The sequence below is a fragment of the Gordionus sp. m RMFG-2023 genome, chromosome 1, assembly GCF_954871325.1.
Source record: "Gordionus sp. m RMFG-2023 chromosome 1, tfGorSpeb1-WG-v2, whole genome shotgun sequence".
NCBI lineage: Eukaryota > Metazoa > Nematomorpha > Gordioida > Chordodea > Parachordodidae > Gordionus > Gordionus sp. m RMFG-2023.
Genome location: NC_088775.1, coordinates 14133146 through 14145370, shown reverse-complemented (window position 1 = coordinate 14145370; position 12225 = coordinate 14133146).

Here is a 12225-nt window from a genome sequence, read left to right as displayed (position 1 = left end):
TTGTTCATCTATACAATTAAAAATTAATAATAAATTTTATGGCGCTATTGCTCAAAATATTATATTAAATGTTCAAATAATACTCTAATTAATACATTTTTAAATGAAGCAGATATTTTTATTAAGACAATTTTAGAATATTTACAATCAAAATTTGATTTTAATAATTCTATTTACAAATGTATAAATATTATGACCTTGGAATAGAAACCATCAATTGATGGTTTTCATAATTTAATAAATATATTAAAAATACTGAAAGAGATTGATGCCTTGTTTGAGGAGATTGTAATTCTCTTTATTTTTTATGATTCGCCTAAATACTTAAAGTTTGATGGTATAAAAGCAGAGGAGAAATAGGTAGAATTTTTTTCGTAATAACGATAAATCCCCATCCTTTGAAAAAATATCCGAGTATGTCTTCTCCTTACCTCATTCTAATGCCTCATCCTATCGCATTTTTAGCCTGATGAGGACTGCCTGGAAAAATGAGAGAAATCGGATTGCTTTAACAACATTAGAGGCCGAGCTAATGATTAAACAAATATATAATATGTCATGCCAGGAATTATATAAATATCATAACGACGGTAAACATTTAGTTCTATTATTTAAATCTCAAATAAAATATAATTAAGTTTTAGCAATGGCGCCATAAAATTTATTGTCAATTTTTAACTGTAAAGATGAACACATCTGCAGAATAATTTTGTGAATTTTTGTTAAAATTCTTCTGATTGCAACTACACATTAACAGCATTTAGTAGATTTTCTACATGTAAAATCATTGCTAAATATACCTCTGCCATTCATTAATGAAAAATTTTCAAAATGTTAGGACAGCTTTTATAATCTTTATTTAAGAAATATTTTTTTAAAGGTTTATAAAATTTTAAAATTCTATAGATGGCGGGTATTAGGAACATTCCCAACCAACATTGTGCTAACTCAATTCTGTAAATACACTGTTTTTACCAAATTCACTGATGTATTTCAGATCATAAAGCTAACATGCAATTTATTGATAATCTCGAATCTGCTATATTTGCCATTATATGGTTAGCTATGTCTTCGGATTTTTCACTATTTGAGGGGAAAAAATTTAATAGTTTTATTGAATCGACCTTAATTTTGTTGAAATAGCTAAGGATCAAGGCAAATATTATAATATTTCTTCCCTTATTAGATGCATCTGTTAGAATTGCATATGTATGCCCATCTTTCAAATCGTCAAGATTTGACCTCCTAGATTTAGATTCTAAAACATTAATGATAGCCTTGCTTATTTTTGTTCTACAAGTATAGTTTTCATTTATATTAGAGTCGTTAAATATTATGGGAAAAAGATTCTACCAACATTGTGATGATAAGTATCTCTGTGAATGTTGCACTACAAGATAAGTGATTAAAATTGGCGCAACTGTAGTTACATCTGTATTATTTCTTATTTTTGGAGTACCTTATTATGTATTTAAACGTGATACGTGATAATTAAGCGCCTATTCCTATAATGTTATACACACACATGGTAGATTTCCAATTGCGGTCGTTTTGCGGGACATTCACATAAAATATATTTTTAATTGTAAAATTAAAATCGTTTTTTTTAATAAAATTTTATCTTGTTTACATTCTTTTACATTTAAAAAAGATCGTTGGTTTGTTTTATAAATTAATATATTCTAATAAATCAAGGCGTATTTTATTTTGGGAAATGTTATATTTGAATGTTTATATATATATATTAAAAGGTTACGCTATTTAAATTATATATTTCTTACATTTTATATTATCTTATGGAGGTCAATGTAATTGCATATTAGTAGTAGTTAAATGACATAATAATAGAAGACTATATATAGGAAACAATTTTATAATAAAGAATCTATTGTTTTGACTATAAAAAATGGCGACTAAATAAAAAAAAAAAATCTAAGTCGCGCGGTTTTCGGTCAAGTTTAATAATATATAGAATTATAAAAAAAATTTCTGTTTATAAAAAAAAAATTATATATATTTAGAAATTATGGATAAAATTATTCTCCAGGACTTTAAAAAGGAGGATTGTTCTATCGAGGACTACGTTGATTATATCAAATATATACTAAATGTGAAAAATATTCCTCAAACTGACGCCACTTTAAAAAAATTATTTATAGCATATGGAGGAATAAACATTATAACTACTGATATCAAAAAATTACTCTATCCTAGGAATATAGAGGAGGTAGGATGGAATTACATATATAAAATAGCAAAACAACTATATAAAGATGAAAAAACTATTTTGGCATCAAGAATTGATTTCATTAGATTAAGTCGCGGGGCTACTGAATCCGTAATGAGCTATTTAAAAAATATAAAGGAGCTAGTCCGAAGATGCGAATTTGAAGACAATGTAGAACTGAGAATTCGAGATCAATTAATCACCGGACTAAAGATGTCACAACTGGATAAAGAACTACGATTAAGATATCCAGATACTAAAGACGAAGACCAACCGTTAAGCTTAAACAAAGTGGTAGAATTAGCTTTAGCGATGGAACGAGCCGACTTAGAAATAAATAATACTGCTAAAATGGTATATAAAATAAAAGAGCCTTAAAAATAATCGGCAGTATAAGTATAATAATAATGATAAACGGCACTATCAAAATTATAATAAAGCATATGTAAAAAGAGAACTAGTGCCCGGGTATAATAACCACCATAAATAATAATAGTAATTGGAGAAAACCATGCTATTTCTGTAATCGGTTTCATGCTATTAGAAATTGTCCCGCCTACGGAAAATTGTGCAGTAAATGTAGGAAACCAAACCACTTCGCCGTATGTTGTAGAGCTAAAGAAAAGATTTACGGAACATTACAATAATAAAGAAGACGATTCGGATGTCTCAATAAGAAAAATATACAAATATGGACAACATCCAACAATTGAGGTATTAATAAACAACCAAAAAATTAAAATGGAATATGATACTGGCTCGGCAGTAACCATTATTAATGAAATAATATGGAATAAAATCGGAAAGCCAAAACTTAGAAGGGCTAAAGCACCAACTACATATGGAAATAATAGAATAAAAATTATGGGTGAAGCTGATGTAAGGTACAATTAAATAATAACATAAAATGGCTTCCATTATTAGTCACACAAACAAATGATGCAGCTCTATTTGAATTTCCATGGATTATCAAATTTGACTTATCGTTACCAAAAAATGTAAAAATCAATATGATCAACAATAGATATAAATACAATGATAATGGTAGCGTAAATATTAACAAACTATATAAATAATTTGCTACGGTGTTTGATAATAAATTAGGATTAATAAAAAATGTCGAACCAGTAAAACCACAATTGGAAGAAAATACAAAACCAATTGCACTGCCAGCTAGAAGAGTACCGTTGCCTTTAAAAGTAGAAATTGAAAATGAACTGAAACGTTTGGAAGAAAATAATATAATCAAGAAAATAGATCCATCAACAACAAGAGTAACCTGGAGTACTCCAATGGTAGTGGTACGTAAAACTTCAGGCGAACTACGATTATGTGGAGATTTTAAAGTAACGTTAAATAAATTTATTCTAAAAGACTATCACATTCTACCAACGTTTGAAAAATTATTAGCAAAAATAGCGAATGGAAATAAATATACAACATTAGATCTCAAAGATGCATACCTACAAATGAGCATTGACGATGAATCGCAAGAATTATTAACAATGGTAACACCAAATGGATACTACCGCTATTTACGATTACCTTTTAGTATAGCTACAGCACCAATAATATTTCAACGATATATGGACGATTTAGTTGCTGATTGTAAAGATACAGCAGTTTATTTAGATGATGTTATAATTACAGGAAAAAATGATAATGAACATATCGAGAATATAAAACAAGTCCTTAAAAAATTACAAAATGCGGGATTAAAAGTCAAAACAAGCAAAATAAATTTTATGAAAGAAAAAGTATCATATTTAGGATACATAATAGATCAAAATGGAATACACCCGGATAAAAATAAAATAATAGCAATACAAAAATATCCAACGTCTAAAGATAGACATAACATAAAATCATTTTTAGGTATATTAAACTATTGTACACGGTTCATACCAAACTTACATGGAATCATAGCCGAATTACATAATCTAGTAAAAATGTTAAATGGAATTGGACTAAAAAAGATGATGCATTATTTGAAAAAGTAAAAGGAATAGTAACAGAACACAATACTATACAATTTTATAAACCGGATCTTGAGTTAATACTAGAAACAGATGCATCAAACCAAGGATTTGGAGCTGTACTCTTGCAAAAATATGATAATGGTAACGAATACCCAATAGCTTACACCTCGAGAACTTTACAAGATGCTGAAAAGAATTATTCAACAATCGACAAAGAAGCCAAAGCCATAGTAAACGGTGTAGAAAAATTTCATAACTATTTGTATGGACGAAAATTTAAAATACGAACGGACCATAAACCTTTAATAAAAATATATGGGGATAACAGAGATTTAAACGCCTTAACAAACCAAAGATTGTTACGTTGGGCTTATAAACTATCAGCATATGATTATGAAATAATGTATAAGAATGGCGCAAGAAATATAATTGCAGATGCTTTATCGCGAAACCCAATAGAGAAAAATGATAATAAAATAACAAGTGAAAATAAAACAGTGAAATATATACGAAATCTTACTTATGACACATTAACTCTATCAAGAAAAGAACTTAGAGATGAAACTGCGAAAGATCCAATTTTAAGAAGAGTAAAAATATTATTAAATGGTACAAATATACAAAATCAAGCACCAGAATTACAAGCTTTTAGAACAAGAATAGATGAAATAGAAAATGATGACGGTATCCTATTTTGGAATGGTCGCTTAATAATTCCATATTCACTACAAAAACGAGTTTTACAGATATTACATACAGGTCATCCCGGTATTACATCGATGAAATCCATTACGAAACATTATATATGGTGGGAAAAATTAGATAAAGATGTCAAAAAATTAGTCAACCGCTGTATTGGGTGTCAAAAACATCGCAGAGATATACAAGAAGTTGCCGTATACCCATGGAATCTGCCAGTACAACCCTGGGAAAGGGTACATTTAGATTTTGCCGGACCACTAGACGGATTTTATTGGCTGGTAGGAATCGATGCATATTCAAAATGGGTAGAGATCGATAGAATAAAAGATACCACAAGTAAAAATTTAATAAATAGATTAGAAAAATGGCTTACACGATATGGTGTTCCACGTCAAATTGTCACAGACAATGGTCCACATTTCATTTCAAATGAATTTTACAAATGGTGCAAAAATAAAAATAAACAACACATAAAAACTACACCATACCATCCGAGAAGTAACGGATTAGTTGAAAGATGCATACAAACTATAAAAAATCGGTATTTTGCTAACAGAGAACAAACAAATGATGGGGAAAAATGCCTTAATGAAGTATTAGTTACATATAGAAATTCTAAACATTCCTCAACGGGCCGAATACCTGCCAAACTATTTATGGGAAGAAGACTAAATACTTTATTAGACTGGGTGAAACTATCAATTACTGAAAAATTAGAAACCTCTGTAGTAAAACACGATCAGTTAAACAAAGGCATACATAGAGATTTTGGAGAAAACGAATTAGTTTGGATAAAAAATTCACTTGAAAAAGGATGGCATGAAGGAAAAATAATAAATCAACAAGCAAAATTCTCGTATAACGTAGAAGAAAAAGATAAAATAGTACGAAAACACGCAGATCAACTACAAATAAGGAAAGAACCAGACGAAACCAAATCAATAATACCAATTGAACCAAGTCAAAAAGGAAGGCAACCGCGTTATCCAACAAGGGAACGAAAGCCAACAAAAAGATTAATAGATGAACTTGAACTTGGTAATAAAAAGATTGATAGAAGATTTTAACTTGGTGGGAAAGAAGATATGTTATATTTGAATGTTTATATATATAAAAGATTACGCTATTTGAATTATATATTTCTTACATTTTATATTATCTTATGGAGGTCAATGTAATTGCATATTAGTAGTAGTTAAATGACATAATTATAAAAGACTATATATAGGAAACAATTTTATAATAAAGAATCTATTGTTTTGACTATAAAAGGAAAATAGTTACCGACTTTGTATTTATATAAAGTAATTATAAAAATAATAGGCGGATAATTAAGTCAATTCAAAATCCCTGCCGAAGGCCCGCAAAAATTTTTTTTTTAGCAATTTTTATATTTCTACCGCAATTTTCATATTTTTCCAGCATAATACCAAATTTCTCCAGCAATTTGAAAATTTTGATCAACCCTGGTCGGGTCTAAGGCAATCCTGTAATAAAAATTTAGTTGGTTCGAGTATTTTGGGAATTTTTGCCTTATTAAATGTTTTATGGATGATTTTGTTGATTGCTTTATGACGGAGATGGCGACCTTGACTACGGGTGCAGTTAAGGCTGTGCTGGGCGTTAGGATGTATAGATAAGTTACATTGGTGGCATGTGTGTGGTTGTGTGAGTGAGCATCCAAGTTTAAATCCTATAGTAACTCTCAGTTCTTGGTTAATTAAGAGATTATCTAAGGTTTGGCTTGGTAGTGCTTCGAGCCATTCGTCCTCCGTATTTATCGTTGGATTGTAATAATTGTATGCGTTAATAACAGTAGGATTAAGGCTATTTTGTAGGTTCTTAATTAGGGGTTCAATGATAAATTTGTTAGATATTTCGGTTGGAAATGTAAAACCATTTGTGGTAAGTTGATTCCAACTTTCAATTGCTGTGATTAAAAGATCATAATTAGGTGTTATAAATAATTAGATCGCTCAATTGAGGGATAGGTGATTTGAGATATGTAGATAGGGACAATAGTTCTAAAGATATCATGTTGATACCCCCTAGTGTAGCAGGTAAATGGGCAAGGTGCCAATTAAAGTCCGATAATGAGAGTGAGGATTCTTTCTATAAAGTTTTTAATCGAATATTATGTTGATTGAAAAATTTTGAGGCGGTAAATGAGGACGATGATTGAAAAAGATGCGAGATTTTAGATAGATAAAAACTATTTTCAATAAATAAAAAAGTTGGTGTGATGGAATATGGTTAATAAACTTTTCAAGTTTTGCATTTAAGAAATTGTTTTATCGATAATTTTTCGGATATATTATTATTTAGTAATGGGGAGCCCAAGAGTTGGATATCTTTTTCAATACTTTAAAAAAAATCAGAGGGTATCTCCGGGTTGAGGAACATATTTCTGTTTTGGTTTTGTTTATTTGTAAGTCGATTGTAATGCATTCTGTTTCGGTTAATGATAGGTATTACTTTATGGTAGTACCTATCAAATTTTCATTTGGATAGGTACTACCAAATTTATTTATAATATTTAAATCGTGAATTTCGAAAAGTATCTGTAGCCTAATCGGCAAGAGCGTCGTTTACCAATTCGATGGTTTTGGCTTCGAATCCTAGCAAAGATAATGTTTTTTCTTACAATTTTATGGTTCCGTCCTTGGAGGATGATATATAGGAGGTCGGACATTCTGTTATAATATATGTTAAAGGAGTCTTACAGCGTTGTTAAAAGATCGAATCAAAAGATCGACGATCCTGGATTCGATCGCAAATTTGTCAATTTTACGAGATTTATGATTCTGACTTAAATTGAGGATCGAGATCGAGATCATTTTGTTTAAAATTCTATCCCGATCTTTTTAAAAATTAATTTTTTACTTAAAAAGCAATAAATAAAATAAAAATTTTGAAAATTAAATTAAAATATTATTTTTTAAAAAAATATCTATCTTCATATTTTATCAACTTCCATTCCACCATTTATTTTATAGATATATTTATTCATTTCCTAAATTTTACGAGATTTAGAGCTATTACAAGTTATTTAATATAAATTTATAATAATATATTAATATTTATTATAATAGCTAAATGTAAATGTCCATTATAAATTTAGAAGATACTATTGCTTCTACTATTGATCAGCAGATATAAGTGAGAATGAGAATCTTTTGCCATTTTGAAATTAAGTAAGTATTTTACTTTATGTGAAATGGATGAAAGCAACTCTTATAATATGATCAGCACCAAATGCCGTCTCTGTAAGAAGATAATATCATCTTCCAAAATATCATCCTCGAACTTAAAGAGACATTTACAAGTAATTATTTTAAATTTTTTTTATTTGATAATCTTAACGTCAACATGTTTAAATTTAATTTATTACATTCCTGAATTGAGCAGGTCCTACAGAAATAGAATCTAGATACAGATTCTTTATAATAAAAGTGAATTATTAGATACAGTATAATTAATAAAATATTTGATGAAGAGTTAATCTTGGTTTTGTTATTTATATATAATAATTAGGAATTTATTTTTTAATATTACTATTATATTAGTTTAATTTTCAAAAGAAGAGTATTTATAATAAATGGAAGTGTAATAACTAATAATTATGCCTTTATAATGTATTTTGACTTCCTTAATATAATCAGTTCAATGTTATTTGTATTGAACTTAGCAATGTTTCACCAAAAGAAAAATAAATATCTATTCTAATATTTCTTTATTATAATATGTTAAATCTAATCAATTAGTATTAGAGTTTCAGTTTGAGCTTGATTATATAATCCTCTTGACAACATTTTTAGGGCTTTTTTAAATAATATATTTTGAATTGAAAGTATTTTTTGTATCATTTGACTCAATCCATAAGTTCTTAAATGCCAAAAAGCCTCATTATATTCATAATAGGAAAATACTCTATCAAAATCTTTGACCCATATCATCTTGGGCAACTTTTAATAATGATAGACAATATTGTAAACTTAAATTTTTAAGATAACCTACCCCCTTTTAACCACTAATAAAATATACTTTAATATGTTTAACAAAATTTGTTGAACCCTTAATCCATATTTCTTAAATGCCAAAAAGGCTAATTATATTCATATATAGGAAAATATTTTATCAAAATCTTTAGCCCATATCATCTTGGGCAACTTTTAATAATGATAGACAAAGACAATATTGTAAACTTAAAATTTAAAATAACCTATATGAACCTTTTTTAACCATATATAAATTAAATAATATACTTTGATATGTTTAACAAAATTTGTGTTGAACCCTTTATCATTTTTTTGTTTATATAGGTTTTACATTCAGCCTGTACATTGTTTTTTTTAACTTTAAATTTCCATATAAAATTTTAAAAATGAAATTTGATTCAGGAGAAGTTATTTTCATCCAACTTTGATACATACTATTTTTTTCTTTTATAAAGAAAAAGCACAGTGAATTTAAAAATGAGATTACCATACACCTCAACGAATTCTCTACACAAAAAAAATATATCACTGCAAAACCAAAGTGGTTCTGGTTGCAAACGCAGACAATCTAAATTAAATTTTAACAATCTAAACATTCCAGCTATATCGCAAAAAACAGCAGACAAGGTTATCATGGATTTTATTATTGACACCTTCCAACCATTGTCTCTGGTTGATGATCCTTCATTTGAAAAAATGATTAAAACTTTTTCTCCTGCGACAAAAATTATTTGTCGCCAAACACTGGGCAACAGAATATCTACTTCCTTCTCTTATATGACGACAAATCTTATAAGAGATTTGTCTGAAGTTTCTTATGTATGCACCACTGCTGATTGTTGGAGTGGTCATCGAAGGTATTATATTTATATGAATTTTATAATGTTTATTTTATTAGGACTTACTGCACATTGGCTGGATCCATTAACCCTCAAGAGAAGGTCAGCCGCTTTGGCACTGAGGAGGATAATTGGGAGGCAAACATATGATGTTTTGGCCAACGAAATCATGGGTATCCACAAGTTCTATAAAATTCATATTAAGGTGGTGAAGATTGTGACTGACAATGGAACGAAGTCAAGGCATTTAAGTAATATTTATATTTAGCAAAAAATATTTAATAAATTTATTTTTTCTAGAGTTTTTGGAGAAAATGAAGAAGATAGTATCAGGATATGGAATTGATAAATTTGGATGACATATTATCCGTTAATGACCCAATTATTCCTACTATCAGCCTACCAAAACATCAACGTTGTTGTTACCATAATCTTAACCTTATTGCAACGACAGATGCGGAGATGGCAGATAGTGATCTCAATTATAAACGAATATCTAGATCCACTCTTGCAAAATGTTTTGCTTTAGTTAATAAACAAAATATGTCGTCAAGAATGGCGGATATTTTATTGGAGAAATTGGGAAGATATCTAGCTCCCAACAATACAAGATAGAATTCTTATTACCAATCCATGAAATTAATCGGTAAGATGCTTTACTGAAAAATTTTCAGAAGTAGAACAAGTATCTGATTAAATTGGATTTGCAATGTTTAGGCAAGAGGAATGTCTTTTTGTTAAAGAGTATGCAACAGTAATACAATGGTATTCTCTAAATAAATTTAAATTTTATAGGTTATGGAACCTTTGGCGATGTCTTTAAAAATCTTGGAACTGGAGGATAATATGGAACAGGGATATCTAACTCCCTTTCTATCGATATTGATAGATAAATTAACGAAATTTAGCTGCCTGCGGTATTGTCAGCCCCTTGTAGATAGTGTTCTTAGAGGTATTGATAAAAGGTAATATTTTTTATGCAATTATTTGATATTATCAGATATCTGCAAAATATATTAAAAAATTGCAAAGATCTGGCAAATTTAGTAAAATATTTTTAACAAGCCAGTTCTACTAAACCTCTGATATCTAGTAAAATATTAATGGGCCTTTGAAAACATTAAAAATTTATTAGATTATTTGAAATTCAAGCTAATATTTTGATTAATATAAAGTATTAAGTTTACATCTAATCAATATTTATGATAAGACCCAAATATAAATAAATACCATACAGATGATGTGCCAGACTTGACTGTAAAATTTAAAAGGGTTAAGTTTTGCAGATACTTGATTTGATTTATATGAATAAAATGAACACTTATTTAATAATAAATTAATTATCATTTCATAATATAGATTTCCTTCACTGTATGAAGACAGTAACATTTTGGCAGCCATGATTCACCCTAAATTTAAACTTAATTGGCCTTATATTAATCTGCCACAAAATATGATGGTAAAAGAAAATTAGTTGCCCATTTGGAAAATATGCAGGAACAACCATATGCGGATACCTCAAATAAATGTATGGATGACATTAATGCTTTTTTTGGGAAAAATAATGTACAAAATGCTTGTTCCGTTAAAAAATTTTTATTCAAATGATGATTCCATGAATATTTTTAATACTTATATTAATTTAAAAAAAATATTTATTGAATATAATACACCTTTGCCATCAAGCGCTCCTGTGGAGCGCTTGTTTAGTAAAGCTAAACATGTTCTAAATGAAAGACGCGGATGTTTAAATGATGTTAATTTAGAAAAAATTTTATTATTAAAAGCTAATTTTAATTATAAATATATTATAATTGTTATATATTCAATTACAATAAATTTCTACCATATTTAATTTATTTTTATATTAGTTAATTTTGCATCGGTCAGAAATTTCATTCAGAAATTTAAATAGAGAAGATCGTGATCGCGATCTTTTTTTTAAAAAAAAGTCGATCCTGGATTTCGATCCTCTTTTTTTGAAAAGATCGTGATTGGGATTCGATCGTTTTAAAAAGATCGGTTAACAAGCCTGGGGTCTTATTACATTTTAATAAATTTTGGTCGGTATTTAGCAATTTAGGTTGGTTTAGGAATTAGGTAGTATCTATAATTAAGATTCTGTTTAGAGATGGCGAAGAGGTTTATAATCCAGGGGACAGAATTTGACATTTTGTTGAGTTAAAATTTAACAACATATTTTCAAATTAAAATTTAATGTTTACAATAGGGCAGAATTTGACATTTGAATTTTATAGCTTAAAGCCAAAACTTAACAAATTATCTATATTTTGAAATCTGATAACTAAAATTTAAATCAACTCAAGGAAATTGTCGTTACCACATCAAATTTTTTTCAAATATTTATTGTTTCACAGTAATTACAGGAGTGGTCTTGCTTGGAAATATATAAAAATAAATAAACTTTATTAAAATTTAAATCATTTGTTTAATTGTAGTGTTGTTAAACGGTTCGTTTT